Source organism: Candoia aspera, chromosome 2 (assembly GCF_035149785.1).
Source record: "Candoia aspera isolate rCanAsp1 chromosome 2, rCanAsp1.hap2, whole genome shotgun sequence".
NCBI classification, from domain to species: Eukaryota; Metazoa; Chordata; class Lepidosauria; order Squamata; family Boidae; genus Candoia; species Candoia aspera.
This window is the reverse complement of record NC_086154.1, coordinates 126,831,864-126,838,397: the sequence shown is the minus strand read 5'-3', so window position 1 is coordinate 126,838,397 and position 6,534 is coordinate 126,831,864. Positions and strand designations below refer to the sequence as shown.

The 6,534-nt window shown below is 43.6% G+C and overlaps 1 long non-coding RNA gene across 1 annotated transcript in view; it reads left to right on the top strand.

Moving 5' to 3' along the window:
- The first annotated feature begins 743 nt into the window (after positions 1 to 743).
- Positions 744 to 6,534, top strand: part of LOC134490501 (uncharacterized) — a 44,679-nt gene continuing 38,888 nt past the window's right edge. Inside the window, exon 1 of the long non-coding RNA XR_010067216.1 lies at positions 744 to 1,611. This is a non-coding gene — a long non-coding RNA (uncharacterized LOC134490501). The remainder of the gene's footprint in view (positions 1,612 to 6,534) is intronic.

Below are 6,534 nucleotides of genomic sequence, written 5' to 3'. Positions count from 1 at the left end.
TAATCCAAGGCACTCATAAGGTAAGGCTGTCTCTTGTATACTAGTCCCTAAAGAAGCTGAAGGCCAGAGAGCCGGCTGCATTACTTGTTCGGGCCTCTGAGGGTGGATTATGGGAGCTGTTGTCTAGCCAACTTAGCTAGAAAAAAATTGCACATTCCCAGCATTTTGCGTGTGCTGACAGGGAAGGAAGCAGGCAAGCAAGCCCATGTGAGCGTGACTGTGTCTTTTCGGTTTGCCTTCTAATCCAAGTTAATTCTGCCAGGCTTGGTTTTGACCTCTCCTGGAAAAGCCGTGAAGCTGCCGGAAATTCGCTACCTGTCACGGTTCCTGAGTTAGAAGCTCCGCGGGTCTGACTCAGCATAAGACAACTGCGATGCTCCGTTTCCAAGCTCGAAGATGCGGAGGGAAGGGCTCCACGGGAGCATTCGCGTGACGAGCGCGCCCGGCGGAGCCCGAGGGTAAACTTCCACGTCGCTTGTCGCCGCGCTGGCTTATCTTTACAGCAGTGAGCGTGAACGGCGCCCGCCGCGCCGCTGGGCTTTGCAGCGGGGAGCAGGGAAGACGAGGGGAAACATTTAATCATCCCGCTCTTTATGGAAACCAGCGCCAACCGCTAGGGGGCCGTCTTTCTCCTTGCTTGCGACTGCAAGGTAGGAAGAAAGAAAACAGCCCTGATCTGAATGCTCAGATGGCAGCGGAGGGAGAGGGGCGGAATATGGGCGGCGGGACGCGGGCGGCGGGGGGAGAGAGACATCGGGAAACCCAGCGGCGGTCTCAAGATTGGGCCGAAATTCCAAAGCGAAGGTCCGGTGGCTTGCGAGCGGCTCGAGCCGTTCCTTTCCGAGCTGGGATATTTTAGGGGGGCGGGGAAGGCGTCCATTATTTTGGATGGTGGCGCTGCCCTGTAAATCTGCCAAGCGAAATTGCACCATCGGAGCGGTTTAACTTTAGTGGGTGGGGACGAGGGTGCTTCCTTAAACAGCCAGGAGAAGAAGAAGAGCGGAGGGAACCGGGTAGGGGCGCGCTGCTTCTTCCTGGGCGGCGGCTGCTGCTGGCTGGTGCTGCTGGTGTCGCCGCCGCCGCCGCCGCCGCTCCTCTTCCCCAGCCCAGCCCCAGCTCGTGCTTCTGGATCTATCGCCTAACACGTGGGGCTCTTTTTGCGCGGCGGAAACTTTCGAGGGATACTTGGTGCCAACTTGGACACGCGCTCGGTGACAGCGGCGTGGGACTCTTGCAGTGGCTTTGCGGGTGGCGGAATCTAAGCTCCGCGCAGATCCAGGCGCCCCTTTTCGGGCAGGGGGGTGTGCCTCTCTTCCTTCTCCCGCGATTGGAGTCCCGCTTCCACGTTTCTGACTCTCCGGTGCTCCGGGCATTCGACCCCCGCCGCCGCTCCCTTTTCCTAGCGCAGAAAAATGTGGCCAGCGAGCCTTTTTAACGAACCAGCTCTGGTTTTCCTGAGGGGCGGGAGCTAACCCCACCCGTGCCTGCCGTACCTCCTAGTTTTTGTGCCGTCCAGTGTAACTCCAGAAGATCTGGCAAGGGCGAGGAAGGCCAAGCAAGTTAAATCCGCAGGAACGCGCTGGGGCTGCTCGCTGTCCCCCCTGACAGAAGGTAAGCAGGGAGGGGAAGGACCGACCGGCCGACTACGCACGCGTGTGCTCGCAGCTCCTTTGCAATGGTTCAGAGCTTGTCAGTTTCGTCGTGCTAACGGGCTGGCGTGAACTGGGGGCCCTTTAAATCCCCAGGCTTTGTGGGGGGATCAGTCTCGGGCGCGTTCGATCGAACCCTCCAAGCGGACATCCTTTCCTGGGGGGCCGTTCGATCGTCACGATAGGCAGGGCGGTCTGTCTTGCAGGCGGTCGGGTGGCGGGGCGCAGGTTCCCCGGGCAGACACGAAGTCGCCTTTCCACACATTCTGGCAGATCCTCCCCTCCTCCCCGCTGGAGAGTTGCTGGTGTCAGCATAATTCTTTCCTTTTTCTTTTTCAAGGCGCATTTCCTAAGTTGGCAATTAAGGTGCACTTGGCTTTTAAACACGCCAGCGAACCCAAACGCACTAAAATGAAACGCTTTTAAAGCAACGTTATTAATGTGCTGCTGAAAAGGATTTGTAGCTCCCCGACTATGCGTGTATGTGTCCTTTTTCTCAACCATAGTAAGAAGCAACGGTTTCTTTTTAAGCCCAGGCGAGGCTTTCTCCGGACGAGCAGCTGGGAGTTTGGGGCTGGGTCTTTGCGGGCGAGATGAGAAGTTTCTGCCTTCAACTGGCCTACAAAGTCCCAGTTCTCGGCTCTTAACTTTGCGGTGCGTCTGGGCGCTATCCTGAGTGGAGAGGACAGACGCGGGCGAGCGAGCCAGCAGCCGAAAAGGAGTTTCTGTGGTCGAGTGTGCGGGGAGGGGGGACAAGGGTCTGGGTCGGTGAAATAATTCCTCCCGCCTCGGAATGCGCTTTACGAATGCAGATCTCCGAACGCCGTTTTCCCTCACCCGCTACACACACCCACTGCAACTGATATTTTCCAATACGAAATGAAGCACCAGGCAGGATCGATTCCTCGATCCAGCCCAAATGGAGCCCTGGAAGGTCGCGTCCCTTTCAGAGGAAGCACGTGCTTAACTTTTCCTTGTGAACAGTCCCGGGTTCCTAGCAGAAATTAATTTTTCTCTGGGTTGGTAAATTGTGATAGGCCTTCATACAAATTCAAGAACATTCAGGACAGATGCTGACATTTTTTTATAGATAAACAGATGGATAAATACATGTCCTAATATTGATTTTAAAATTTAGGTAGAAGCCAGATCTGTTGGAAATACATTTAATCTAACCCACTGAATATTATTGGCAATTTACTTTTTGTGTGTGTGCTTGAACTGAAGTTTTCCATCCTTTTTCCATGTTTGCATGAAATGTATTTTTCTGTCTCCCAAATTTGCAAGTCATTGTAATCAAGTCTGGGTTCAGGGCCTTAAATCAAGTGTGCCAATATTTATTTTTCTCTTTTTCCTTTTTATGTTCTTTTAGCTTTTTAAAATAATGCAATTTCTTTCCAAGAAAAAAGATAGATCATTATAACTGGAAATAGTATGGGTATTACTGAATATCATATTGTTTGTAAGTAATGCTTTTTTTAAAAAAGTCTTATTTATCAAGCAATAAGGCAGCTTTTGAAAACACACAGTCAGTATTCCTAACAGCTGTGATTCTTTGGTTTATATAAATGATGCCGTTCTGGGGAAAAAAACTAAATTAAGGCAACATTTTTGCCTTAATACATACTGTATTCTGAATAATAGAGGTTATTTGATTTTACATACATGTGGCAGTGTGGAAAGCTTTTAAGTAAAAAAGCATTATAAGAATTCTTGCTAAAGAGAGAAAAATAATAGCCATATAATTTCAGCGTATACATATCATTCAGAAGTAAATCTATTGCTGTTTAGTAGGAATTACTTCTAAGTAATTGTTTGTAAGCTTTTAAAAGTTTATTCAAATGTTAATACCTGGGGGGGGGGAGTTATAAATAAACACATTAACTATTCTTTCCATAAATAATGTGAGCTTTATGGTGTAATGTCCTATATTCCCATAAGACTTAACTACATTATAGTATGCTCAGTGGTGTATAAATCTTTCTGATGATGGATTTTGATAGATTCCTTTTAAAACAGTCTGACAACTTTCCATTTTAAAATTTCTTTACAGGGAATGAAAAGCACAGCTCTTTTCTCAGAGCTGTGTCTTTGTACACTTCATTCAGATTACACAACAATCACATTTGTATCCATTTGCCTGTTGATATGGACGTATTCCATCTCCAGCCTACACCCCATTTCACTAATAAAATAAAATAAAATGAAATGAAATCCATCTCCCTCCACTGAAACGTAACAACAGTTTATTTGCTGTGACCATACATAGTGGTAAACATCAATTAAAACTATTATTAAAAGAGGGCCTAGTTCAACATAGGTTTAAAGAGGCATTTAGAATTAATTGGGAATACAAATATAAATAAGAAAAATATAATTAGTTCACAAAAATTTTGAAAGCCAACTGGAAGGTGGGGAATATTTTACCTTTTATGGTCCAAAGATGTCAACCAAGATCTCATTTAAGATAGAGATCAGGACAAGAAACTCTGCTTTCGCTATATATGTCTCTTTCTTCTGAATTAAGTCATCATTCGTGTGCAGTAATTCTAAATGTACACATTTGGGGAAAAATGTCATTTTGGGCATTTTGAAGTGATAGTTCAGTTAGGATCATGGTGCTGAATTTTAATCCATAGTTTGGAATTTAACATTCTTGTAATAGAATCACGTCAAAGATGTGAAGGCCAAGTAAATATGAAGCCATTTTAATACTGTTTGTTACTTTTCTAAAGGGTTCACTTTTGGTATTTTGCATTGCTACTATATTTTTCAAAATGATTTCCACCTAGAAGCAGAATTATTGGTAGTTCTCTTGTAAAATTTCTCTTTTTCATATAAAAAAATTCAAATGGTTTTTAGGAAGTGTTACTTACAATTGTGGCTGTACATTCCAGCAAACTAAAAAATCCAAGTGTATTCCGTGAGACTTGATCCATTTGCTAGTGAGTGCATTAAGAATTTCAGGTGTCTGTTTGGGCCTTGTTATATTTTCTTAGAAATATTCTTAGAAACGGTTTCAGATCACCTTTTTCCCTAAAGAAGAATGCAAGGCGCAATTCTATGTGGGTTTATTTGGGAATGAATTCTGCTCAATCCGGGGGAATTTAAATCTAATTTAAATTTAACAGGCATAGGATCAGACTTCTGTGGTACAGTCCTCAGAAAGAAACTCTAATCCCATTCTGTGAGATTTTCTGCTAGGTAAGTGTGGTGGCTTGTCCAGGCTTAAGTCGATGTCACTCTTTTTTTCAGTTAAAAAAAAAAGTTCAGTAGGATTGCGTGGTAAATGTGATTTTACTTTACTTTTAAAGTTACTTTGCTAGCTTTTTTCCTGTTCTAGAGGGATAAGTTTAATATATTAAAAACAATCACACATATATTATTATTGTTTTATCTTTTTATATCCTATATTAGCTTATTAATTGCTCTGGGCAGTTAATAAGAAATAGCTATATTTACTTAAATAATAAAAATCCTACTATTCCAGATTTAAACCAGATCACAGCCAGAGCAAAAAATATGTTTTATATTTATGTGCATGTGCATACGTGTGTGTGTGTATTCATATTTATTCTATTTAATATCTCCCAAACCCTAATTATTTAATGGAGACATTTTCCATTAAGGCAAATGTACTTTCTTTCAGACCTAAATATTTTCCATCATAGAATAAATCTGACTGAAGGAAAATCTGTTTGCCTTGAGAAACAAGATAGATTACTGCAAGAGGGATCCTCCTCTATTGCCTACACAAGGTTGCATCTCATTGTGTAGGAAATACTCTTTCCACTCCTAGTCTCCAGACCTTGCTTTTTATGCACTCCATAGGAGAATCGTATATACTGTGCGGTCTAAAAGTACTAGATTGCTCCACATTGCTCCCATGACATTTTTCGGGGTAGGTTTGTTGCTTAGCCCTTACATGAAGTAGATGTGTGAGCTCAGTGGGGGAGGAGAGGAAATGCCATCCCTTGGGGACACTCTTGTCCAATTGTCAGTGAATTTTCTATTTTAAATTCTCTTAGAGCGGCAGGAGTAGCATTTCTTGAGTAGGTCTCCTAGCACAGCTATGGAAGGAAAAGGATATCTTCGAGAGGGCTCCTTCTGCTAGGCCAACGCCCATCAAAAGTATGATGGCATGATCTAGCACATGGTGATGTTCACTTGGGTATTTATTAAAATTAAATGTAAATGTGTACTGGATTGCAATCCAAACAGTTTGTAGGTATTCCTACATTTGCTGAAGTTGTTTTGTTTCAGGAAAGAGTGTGATTGAAAGAGATGTGAAGGCAGAGTTCTTGGTTAACAGTGCATTCCTGTACATGTCTACTCAGGAAAAAGGTCCAAAGACATTAGAAGAAGAACTCACAGATAATTCTCAAGGCTTGCGTCCTACGGTTGAAATCTTTTGCATGCTTCTCTGGAAGCTCGTACGCAGCATTTTTACTGCAGGTTTTGCATAAGAAGCAGTGTGAATAGGTTTGTACTATAAACCCCCTGAATATTATTTTTAAAACTCTGTGATAGCCTCAAAGGTGGGCTGTTTTGGGGGATGCCAAAAGGGCAGATGCTTTTCAAGGATTGCCGGAGCTCAATCCGCATATTAGCTGGAACTCTGGAAGATTGATAATGGTGCATATTTCACCTGGATGCTTCAGTCTTCAGATTATATATTCCATGATCTAAGACCTCTGGATTTTAATAGGATGGTTTTTAAGTAAGCATGTTTCAGTCACAGTTTTCTTTCAGTATTTTTTTGTTATATTGCAGTTGCACTTTGTATGCTTTTCTTTGAAGAAACTCCAGAGATACTGGCAACAGAATAGGTCACTTGTTCTTCTTCCTTGCCCCATGTCACCTAAGCTATACTTTAAAATAGCAT